This window comes from Gaeumannomyces tritici (assembly GCF_000145635.1).
Source record: "Gaeumannomyces tritici R3-111a-1 unplaced genomic scaffold supercont2.21, whole genome shotgun sequence".
NCBI lineage: Eukaryota > Fungi > Ascomycota > Sordariomycetes > Magnaporthales > Magnaporthaceae > Gaeumannomyces > Gaeumannomyces tritici.
The window spans coordinates 3,488-13,608 of record NW_008804565.1 but is presented as its reverse complement, the minus strand read 5'-3'; the positions used below and the strand labels follow the sequence as shown (position 1 = coordinate 13,608).

Genomic DNA, 10,121 nt, shown 5'->3' with positions numbered 1-10,121 from the left:
GAACTTACAACGGTTATTGCTATTGCTATTTTGCAATTGTTAATAATATTTTTTGGTAAAATTGCGTAAAGGATTAAAAAAAAAAGGCGGAAAAAACCGCAATATATTAACCCATTTGCTAAAGTTAATAAAAAAGGAAAGAATAACGGGAAAGCTTTAAATTGGCACGGAAACGTGCATTTAACAACGCAACCTAAATGCAACGAACAAACCAACTTCCAACCAAACCATAATACCTCGTTTCGAACAATAACAACTTTTTTTTTACCAAACGTTTGGAAATGCGAAAAACACCTTACAAACAATTACTTACGAAAACGATGCGGAATAAAAAATACTTTAAAGGAAAGGAGTTTTTACCCGGCTTTATACCAAATAGCTATCGGTTAAAAGCACGGTTTTTACCTTTAAATAGCTACCCCGATCCGTAATGCTCCCCATGGGCTATACAGCTCGAAAGGGGTAAATAAATTTATATATATAAAGGCCTTTTTATTTTATTGTTTGCCGTATTTAGCAATACCCAATTTTTTACCCCGAAAAGCACCGGGGTTTTGCTTTTGTTATAATACTTTTTATACGTATTATTTGCTTTTTCCAACAATTTTTCGGCTTGCTTTTTAATTGCTTCCAAAGCCCCCGCTTTAATTTTAACCGTTATTAAACCTTTTTTTTTAATTACTTAAAAATTATAAAGCTTTTGCGGGTAAAACCTTATTAGCAAAAACGCTAAGGTTTTTTGCAACTTTAAATGTACGTTTATATTATGCATTTACGTTGCTAAATGCAATAATAACGCTTAATTATTTTGCTTTTTGCAATAAAAGCATTTAAATTAATGCTTTACCGTTTGGTTCGTTCGTTCCGTTTATTTATCGGTTTGTAAGTAATACGCTATCGAAAGTTTTTCCGTAACCTTTAAATATCCGGCGAAAATTATTTAAAACCCGTTTGTAAATAATTTATTTCGGTTTAATATAATCCTTTTAAGCGTTTTTAATTATTTTTAAACGTATGTAAATAAAAAGCTTTCCAATTTTTTATTGGTTAATTTCGTAAATGTTAAAATAAAAAAGCTATATTTAATAAACCGGTTTATTATTATTAATATTGCGTTACGCTTTTTGCCGGTTTTATTTACTAACGTTGAAAATTTTCCAATAAAATTTATCGATAATTTTTATTTCGGGCGGTTTGGCACGGGCAACGGTATTAACAACCCGTAAAATGCTTATATTTTCGGCTTTATTTACTAGCATATTTAACACGTTCGTACGTATTTGCGTACGTTTTTAGCTATATTTAACTATTTAAATTGCCGTTTAAATTTTTTGAAAGTTTTAGCTATTTTTTTGTAATCCCCCGTTGGGTTATTGTATTGTTTTTAAAGCATTATTTATTGGAACGGTGTTAAATTCGGAATTTAAATTTTTTTTTATACCGAAATAAGTTATCGTTGGATTCCAAACGTTAAGCTTGCTTTTTTAAATGCCGCTTTAAATAAACTTATTTTTTTTTTGTATTTCGAAAATGCGCTTTAATATCGTTTTGGTATTTTTTTCGGTAATGGTTGTTTTTATTTAGGTTGCTTTTCGGAATTTAACTAGCAAATCGCCCCGGAACTTTTCCTTTGCTATATTAGCTTTTCCGTTTAAAAGCATATTTTAAAAACGGTTTAACAAGCCATTTACGGGGTTCCGGTATTTAAACTTTTATTTAATTATAAAATTATATTTTGTTAAATTTTCGAACCATTTCGTTTAACGTTTTGTTATTTTTTTTTGTTAAAATATAAGTATAGTTTAAATGGTTGGTAATTATTTTAACAATTTTTTATAAATAAGCTAAATAATGTTGTTACTTTTCGAAAGCCTTTACGATAACCAATAATTCGAAATTGGAAATTGCATATCGTAGCTTTTTTTAACGCAGCTTTTTCTATAAATAAATTACCGGGTGCTACTAACCGTTTTGTAATTGCAGCAATATCGCTTTTATCGCAAAAGCTAACGCGTTGGCTTTTACGCATAGCGGTTTCGATAAATCGAAATGCATTAGCACCGGGGCTTTTATAAATAGCAATTTTAATTTGCACATCGCTATTTTCGCAATGCTTTTTAAATAAAACGCTATATCCTTTTTAAAAAAGTTCGTTAAAAGCGCGGTAATTTTTGCGTAACCTTTTATAAATTTCCGGTAATAACCCGTAAAGCTAAAAACATTTGCACGTTTTTAATGCTTTCCGGTATTTTTTATTTTTGGATTGTAATAATTTTGTTCGGCAAAATTTTAACCTTAAATTTAATTATTTTAAAGCTTAAAAAGTTAATATTATCCGTTTCGAATTTGCATATGGCCGGGCTAACGTAAAATTTGTACTTTTTAAATCGTTGTAGCACCGTTTTTATTGCTTTACAGTGCTTTTCCCGTATTTTTAAAAAAATAAAAATATTATTTAAATATACAATGCAAATGCTTTTAATTAATTTTTTAAACGTTATATTAATAAAGCTTTAAAACGTTACCGGGGCGTTAATTAAGCCAAAAAGCATTACTAAATATTCGTAATGTTTATATTTGCAACGGAAAACGGTTTTTTATTCGTTTTTTTATCGAATCCGTATTTTGTAATAAGCGTTTTCTAAATTTAGCTTGGTAAAGTATTGGTTTTTAAACACCCGGTTAAATATTTCGTAAATTAACGGAAATGTTAACCGGGTTTTTTCAATAATTTTATTAAAACTTTAATAATCGATACAAAAACGAAACTTTCCGTCCTTTTTTAAAACGAATAAGATTTTAGCGCTAGCGGAATTAATTAAACAATTTAATTCCTATATTTGAAATATTTGTTAAACTTACTATAAAACTACAAAGGCAAATATATACTACTATTAATATTACCTTTTCATATATATATCGCATTTATAAAAAATTATGTAATTTAATATCGGGTTTTAAACAAAAAAACCGATTAAATTGTAATAATAATAATTATTACAATGCTTATATTATTGCAATCGAATCGTGAAGAAAAAAATTGGATAAATATTTTCCGGAAAATCCAACTAATAATATATTTAAAAAATATCGGTTTTATATGTTATCGATTATATTGGATCCGCGATATAAATTATCGCATTTTAAAAATAACGAATTGCTTAATTTTTATCCCAATATTGAAAACGATGCAAAAGCGTTATTAAAATTTGAATATATAAAATTAAAAAACGAAATAAGCCTTTTAAATATAACCGATTTGTTCGATAAATTAAATACTAGTTTTTATGCAAAAATTAGTAATAATAATAATAATAATAGCGATTTTGATACCGAATTATTTAAAGGGAAGAAAAAGCAAAAAGACGATGAATATTTAATATTTTTAAACGAAGATATATACGATGAAAGCCAGGATATTTTATTATATTGGAAAAATAACGAAAAACGCTTTCCAATATTAAGTATATTAGCTAAAAAATATTTATCAATTCCAGCTACTTCGGCTGCAATCGAAGGGTTATTTTCTGCTGCTACTAATATTATAACCCCAAGCCGTAATAAATTAAAATCGGAAACAAGCCGTAAAATATTATTATTAAAAAGCTGGAATATAAGCGATATATCGATTTTACAAAAAGAATTACAACAAAAAGAAGAATATTTTAGCGAAAATAACGATTCGGAATGTTAAATAAGTAAATTTATATTATTTTTACTTTTATAACCGCTTTTATTATCGTTTTTATTATTATTTTTATTATTACTTTTATTACCGGTTTTATTATTATTTTTATTACCGTTTTTACTATTATATTTACTATTGTTTTTATTGTTTATTACTTTTTTAATGCTTTTATTATTATTATTTTTAATATTACTTTAATTTATTATTTTACTATTTTTTATTGCATTTTTACGTTAATATTAATTTGGTTTCAAAATTAAAAATGCTTAAATATTATGCAAATTTATGTAAAGTTGTGCTAAAAATGACTGGAAATAACTTGCGAAGTCATTTTAGTTAGTTAATTAAAAAAAAGTCAGTCATTAGTTAGTTATTTTGTTAATTGTAACTAACTTAACTAAAAAAGTTATAACTTTAACTAATAACTTTTAACTAAATTCCGAACCTTGGGAATAACCAATATTAGCTTTTGGAAAATCGCATTTTTAAATTGTTTAAAAACGGGTTGTTTTTGTATTTCTCAAAAAAATTGGGTATCGTTTTTGGTAAAGTTGGTAAATAATATAACTTTATTGTTAAAGCTTTAAATAAACCGTTAGTAAAAATTAAAAAAGCCCAAAAACGCGCGTACGTTCCGTACGTTCGTTAATACCAGCCAATTATCGATTTGCTTAATTTTGGCCTTATTTATTTTAACTTTTTTTAATGCAATAACAAAGCCGAAAAATACCATTTTTTGGGTATGCTATACACATTTTTTTGCATTGGCCAAAAGCTTTGCTTTTTAAAGCTTTTGCAACATTTAATGCATATATTATTTATGCTTCTTTAACGTATCCGAAAATATTAAAATATTGTTTAAATATGTTAAAACGAATATGTTAAAATGCTTTTAAAGCATATGGTTAATTATTTATTAAAAGGTTGCTGGTGCGTTAATAAAACCAAAAGTTATTACCAAAATTTTATATATTCCGAATTTGGTTCGGAAAACGGTTATCCATTTTTGTCATTTTTTAATCCGTAATAAGCCGTACGCTTATCGAAAGTTTAACATTGTAAAGTATTGGGCTTTGCTAAATTTGTTTTGTAATTTATCGATAAAAGCAAAGGATATTAATTTTTTATCGTAGCTTTATTTAAACGGTTGTAGTTAATATATATTTTTTTGGCCGTTTTTTGGAGTAAATAAAATTTTTTATTTTATAAAAAAATTGGAAAACTAAATATTGCCTTTTTCCATATCCTTTTAAAATTACCGTTTTAGCTTTTTTTATTGCTTGGGGTTAAATTAATATAACTTATGGTATTTAAACTATGCTTTTGGTTTAAATTTAATTTTGTAATTAAAAAGTTCGTATTTTGGTAGCTTTATTTTTAAGCTTTTTTAAAATATTTTCCAATATCGATATTATTTTGGAAATACTTTAACTAATTGTTATAATGATTTTTTACATATACCGTTAAATTGCGTTGTATTTTTTTTTAAAAATAAATGCTAAAGGTTATTGCTTTGTTTTGTTTTTGTTAAAATATTTTTATTTGGGTTTGTTTTTTTATTGCGCGCGATTTTTGGCTGTTAAATATTATTGGTAATTAATAAAAGCTTTATTGGATTTGGTTTATTGCTTAATTTATTTTTAAATTTTGTTTTTTTAATTAAATCTTTTTAAAAACAATGTTATTTTTTATTGGCAATACATTAAATTTAATTTAAAAAGTTCGTTTTTAATATTAGCAATTAAAGTAATTAGATTTAATATTAATCCATTTGTTATTATGTACAACGGGTTTTTATTTAATAGTATTTAAAACGTATAGCTTGTTTTTTTTACGTATAAAAATACCGAACCGCCGTAATGCTTATAGCATTACGTAATTGCTTTAAGCTTTGCAATTAATTATAACTTTAAACCGGTGGTTTTCTTATTGTATTTAAATGTATAAATATCGTTTTATAAAATTAATTGTTATTATTAAAGTTTTTATTACTTGCTGTAATTTTTCCCGTGCTCTTATATCGGGTAAATTTTTTAATTTTTAAGTATAATTTGAAAATGTTAAATTTAAAGCTAAAAAAGGGTTGTTACTTATTTCCGGTACTTTCCAAAATAATTTTAATTGCGTAAACTTAATTTTTTCCCGTTATATTTAACCCAAAGCTTTTTGTTAATTTGGTTAGGTTAATATAAATGTTTAAACCCGTTTTGCTAAACCTTTACTTTTTGCATTACGTATATTTTGCATTCCATTTTTTTGCATTTTTGCTAAAGCATTACCCGTATTACGCAAAGCATAAAGTAATAAGTATTTAATTTAAACATTATGGCTTTTCCGTATTGGTAATTTGCTTTTTAATAAAGTAATTGCCAAACCAAACGTAATTTAATAATAAGCCCGTTGGTTTATCGGTACGGGAAAAAATTGGGTTTTACTTTTTAAACCAAATATATTAAGCAATTAATGTAATAACATTTAACCCAAAAAAAATATAAATAATTTTTGGTAATTAAAGCTAATGCTATTATAATTTTCGTTTTGCAAATTATTGCGTAACCGGGTTATTTAATTTCGTTTGTAAGCTATTAGCTTAAAATGTTTTCGGTACGATACTTTTTAAAGCATTTATTTACTAAACCAATTTATAAACTTTTTATAATTGTTATCGGCGGGGGTAATTTCTTGTAAAATACCGTTTTCGTTTGGTAATTTTACATTTTAAAAGCATTTTTGTATTTAAATTTTATTCCAACCAAATTTATTGCTTGCAAAAAAGTTATTGGTTAAAATGGGGGCGTATAAAAACCTTTTTTATCCTTTAAAATAAAAATGGTAATTCTTTGCTTAACGTAATGCGCTTTCGTTTTTGCAATTTTAAAATGGTAATAATTGCTTTTTTTAAGTCCTTTTTACTTTGCATATTGCTAAAAGCTTTAAAAATTTACGCTTTATGGCCTTTTTTTTTGGTAATTTCGAAATTTTTTTTTGTTATAAGCACGTTTTAATTATTTTATGGTTATGCTTAACTTTCGAACGTATTGGCGAAAGTTTTTTACGCTTTCGTTTTCGTTGCTATTAAACGGGCTACATATAAACGCTATTCGTTTTTTAAATTTTGGGGCTAGCGTTAGCTTAAGCAACGTTTGCTTTTGGTTAGTAAAAAATTTTTACCATATTAGCTATAATGGGTTTTTTTGCATTAACGTTTTCCTTTTTTTCGAAATTTACTAATTCCGGAATAAGGTTATTGCTAAACCCGTTTTTAGCCATTGCCGCGTTTGTATTGCTATTTGGTTTTGGTTTTTCGGTAATTTAAACAAGCTAATTAAAAGTATTGGCTTTTGCTTATAACTTTGGGTTTAATTAAGCTTAAGCGGCGCCGTTGCTTGCTTTTTAATTTTGTACCAATAAATTTAAAACTTTATTTTGTTTTGCGGCTTTTACCAAATTTTTAAATAAAAGTAATTGTAAGTTTGATTTTTTTTAATATGCCGGTTAATTTAAATTTGGTTATTTTTAGCACTTAAATTTACGAAATTATTGCGTTAAAAATTAAAAGGTGTTTTTCGTTTGGTTATTGCTAAATGCTTGCAAAAGTAATACCTTTTTTTTTTATTAAATTGGTACGTAAAATAGCTATCGTTAATGCAAATGGTTTAAAAATACGCGGGGCCGAAATATTCGCTATTTCCTGGTTTAACCGTTTTTTAATAACCGCTATTTATTAGCCTTTTTTTTTTATTTAACGAGCCTTCGTTGCTTTTATTGCTTGGGGCAATTTCGTTTAATATGTTTTGGTTTGCCGCATTTAAAACATTTCCCGTTTTTGGGATTTTAAAATTTGCGCTTTCCGCTGCTTTAATGCGTAACATTTGCGCTAAAATTTATAAAGCTTAAATAAAAATCATAAATTATAATTTTATTGCGGTTAAACTGTTATTATGGTTAATTACTATTTATTATTGGTTTTGTTTTTTAGCTTTTTTTTTTTAAACAACGCTTGTAAAAGCGGTTGCTAGTTTTAATTACGGTTTTAACGTAATTGGTAAAATATTTGGGTTTTTTCATTTTAAAACCCTTATTTTTTACGTTATTATGCAATTTTGCGTAAAAATAAGCAATTTTGGTTAAATTAATTTAATTAAATTTATTAACAAAGCGTTGGAATTTAAAAACGTATACGAAAGCCGCGCTTTTTTATCGAAATTGGAATAGCTTTCGTTCCGTTAATCTTTTTTATCGATTTGGCTAAAAACGTTAAATTTTTTTTTTAAACGGTTAAAGCTAGCAAAAATAATTTGGGTTTTTTCGCGGTTATTGTTGTATTTTTTAAAAAAGTTCGTTTATACAAGTTCGAATTATTCCTTAATTTTGCCGTTAAAACGGGTAATTGCGTAAATAACCTTTTGCTTTTTAATGTTAAATTAAATTTGGTAAAACGCAAAGTATTTTTAGCATTTCGTAAAAAAAGCGTTAAATGTCCTTTTTTTATTATACCGGTTAAAGGTTGGAAATTTATAACTTTTAATTGCCGTTTGCGAAACGTTAATGTATTGTTTAAATTAAATAATATCGGTTATTATAGCTACAAAAGCGGTTTTGGCTTTTATTATGTTGGTTATGTCGTACGTTTTGCTTTTATAATTAAAGCGCTTTCCGTTCGTTAAAAAATTTGCCGGCTTCGGTTGCTATAGCTATTGTTCGGTACCGGTTCGGGTGCTAAATAAAATTAATTAAAATGTTATAATTAAGCTTTTGTTTTTAAAGTAAAGCATTTAAAAGGTGTTAAATAATAGTACGTAATTTCGATAATTAAAAAAATTTACAAGGTATTTTAAGTACGGTTTAAATGCTTGCTTTAAAAAATACTTGGAAATTAATTTAAATTAATTAATGCTGGAGCTTTAATTAAAAATTATTTAAAACAATAAAAAATCCCTCCTTTTTATATTTTAATTTGGTATTGTACGAACGTTACTAAGGGTTAGTAATTTGTAATTTTGTTAACAAATTATAAATTAATTTTGTAATTTGTAATTTTGTTAACAAATTACAAACCAGCTTATTTAAGCTTTTTTGTAGTAAAGGGTAACCATTTGCATACCCTTTACTTCTTTGGCTTCCTTTTTTGGCCGGGTAATTATTGGTTGTAACACATAATTAGTAATTAGTAAAATGGTTAAAAGGGTTTTTTTAATAAAGTTTAAAATCGGCTTAGCTTTTTGGGGTTAAAATAATAATACTTTTTTTTTAAAAAAAAAAATTTTGCCGTTTTGTTCCAGCGTTTTTTCTTTTTGCTATTTTTTTTAATTTATTTATCGATAATGCTATTTAATAAAGCGTAATTAAAACCCCGGTTTATTTTTATAAATTATTTCGTAATTATCGTTACATTACCGGGTTAATTTAGCAAAAGCTTCGCCGTTTCCTTTACTTTTTAGTAAAATTCTTTTTTTTTTGCTTCCGCAAATTAAAGCAATGCAATAGCACGTAAATTACAATTTCCGGTTTTTAATAACATTTATATAAAGTTATTACGCTAAGAACTTTGTAAAACGCTAAATAACTTTTAAGCTTTAATCGTTCCGTTTGTAATTAAATAAATAATAAGCTTTGCGTTTTATGGAAATTCCGGTAAAGGTTTAGCCTCTTTTTATTAAATTGCTTTTTATTGGTTTTAACGTTATTGCAAATTGTTATTCCGTAATTATTTTACTATTTTTTCCATGCTTTTAATATCGCCGTTTTTTGGGTTTTCTTTTTAATTTAATTTAACGCTTTGCTTTGTTATTAAAATATCCGGGTAATTACCGTTGTAAGGTTTTTTTTTTGCTTTTTAATTTTTGCTATATTTTTTTACAAGCATTTTTAATTTTCCTTATTAACCCGTTTTTCCTCAATTTCTTTTTTTAAATAAGCAATGCAACCGTTAAATTATAATTAAATTAAAGGAACGTGCGTTCCTCTTTTAAAAATTGCTACACAATGCTTTTGTAAGCTTTAATTACCGGTTTTAAATATTTGTTTTGCGGCCTCGTGGTGCAGTGGCTCTGCACCAGGCCGGTCCCGCCAGGACCACGGGTTCGAATCCCGTCGAAACCACAAAGGACTTTTTGTTTTTTAGCCGCCCGCCTTGCTAAGCCGGAAAAAGAAAGGGGCCGCCCCGTTAACGGGCTTCGCCCAAATTAATTTTTACCCACGCATAATTAATTAACAATTCCGATAATTAATTCGGTTCCGACCTTTCCAACCCCAACCTTTCCTAACCCCTTTCGCACCATTTCGGAAGCTTAAAATGCAAAAGGTTAAGCTAAAGAAAAGGTAACGGGAAAGCTTTTGGAAGGGTTTAACCTTACCCCAACAAGCGTACGCACAAACCGATAAATTCGATTATTATCCCTTTTTCTTTTAAATATTAATTACAAGCTTTAGC

The 10,121-nt window shown here is 26.6% G+C and overlaps 1 pseudogene across 1 annotated transcript; it reads left to right on the top strand.

The window, feature by feature from the left end:
* The first annotated feature begins 9,718 nt into the window (after positions 1 to 9,718).
* On the top strand, positions 9,719 to 9,790 carry GGTG_20260 (annotated as a pseudogene). The gene has a single exon. The product of its transcript is annotated as a tRNA-OTHER (tRNA).
* Positions 9,791 to 10,121: the final 331 nt, after the last annotated feature.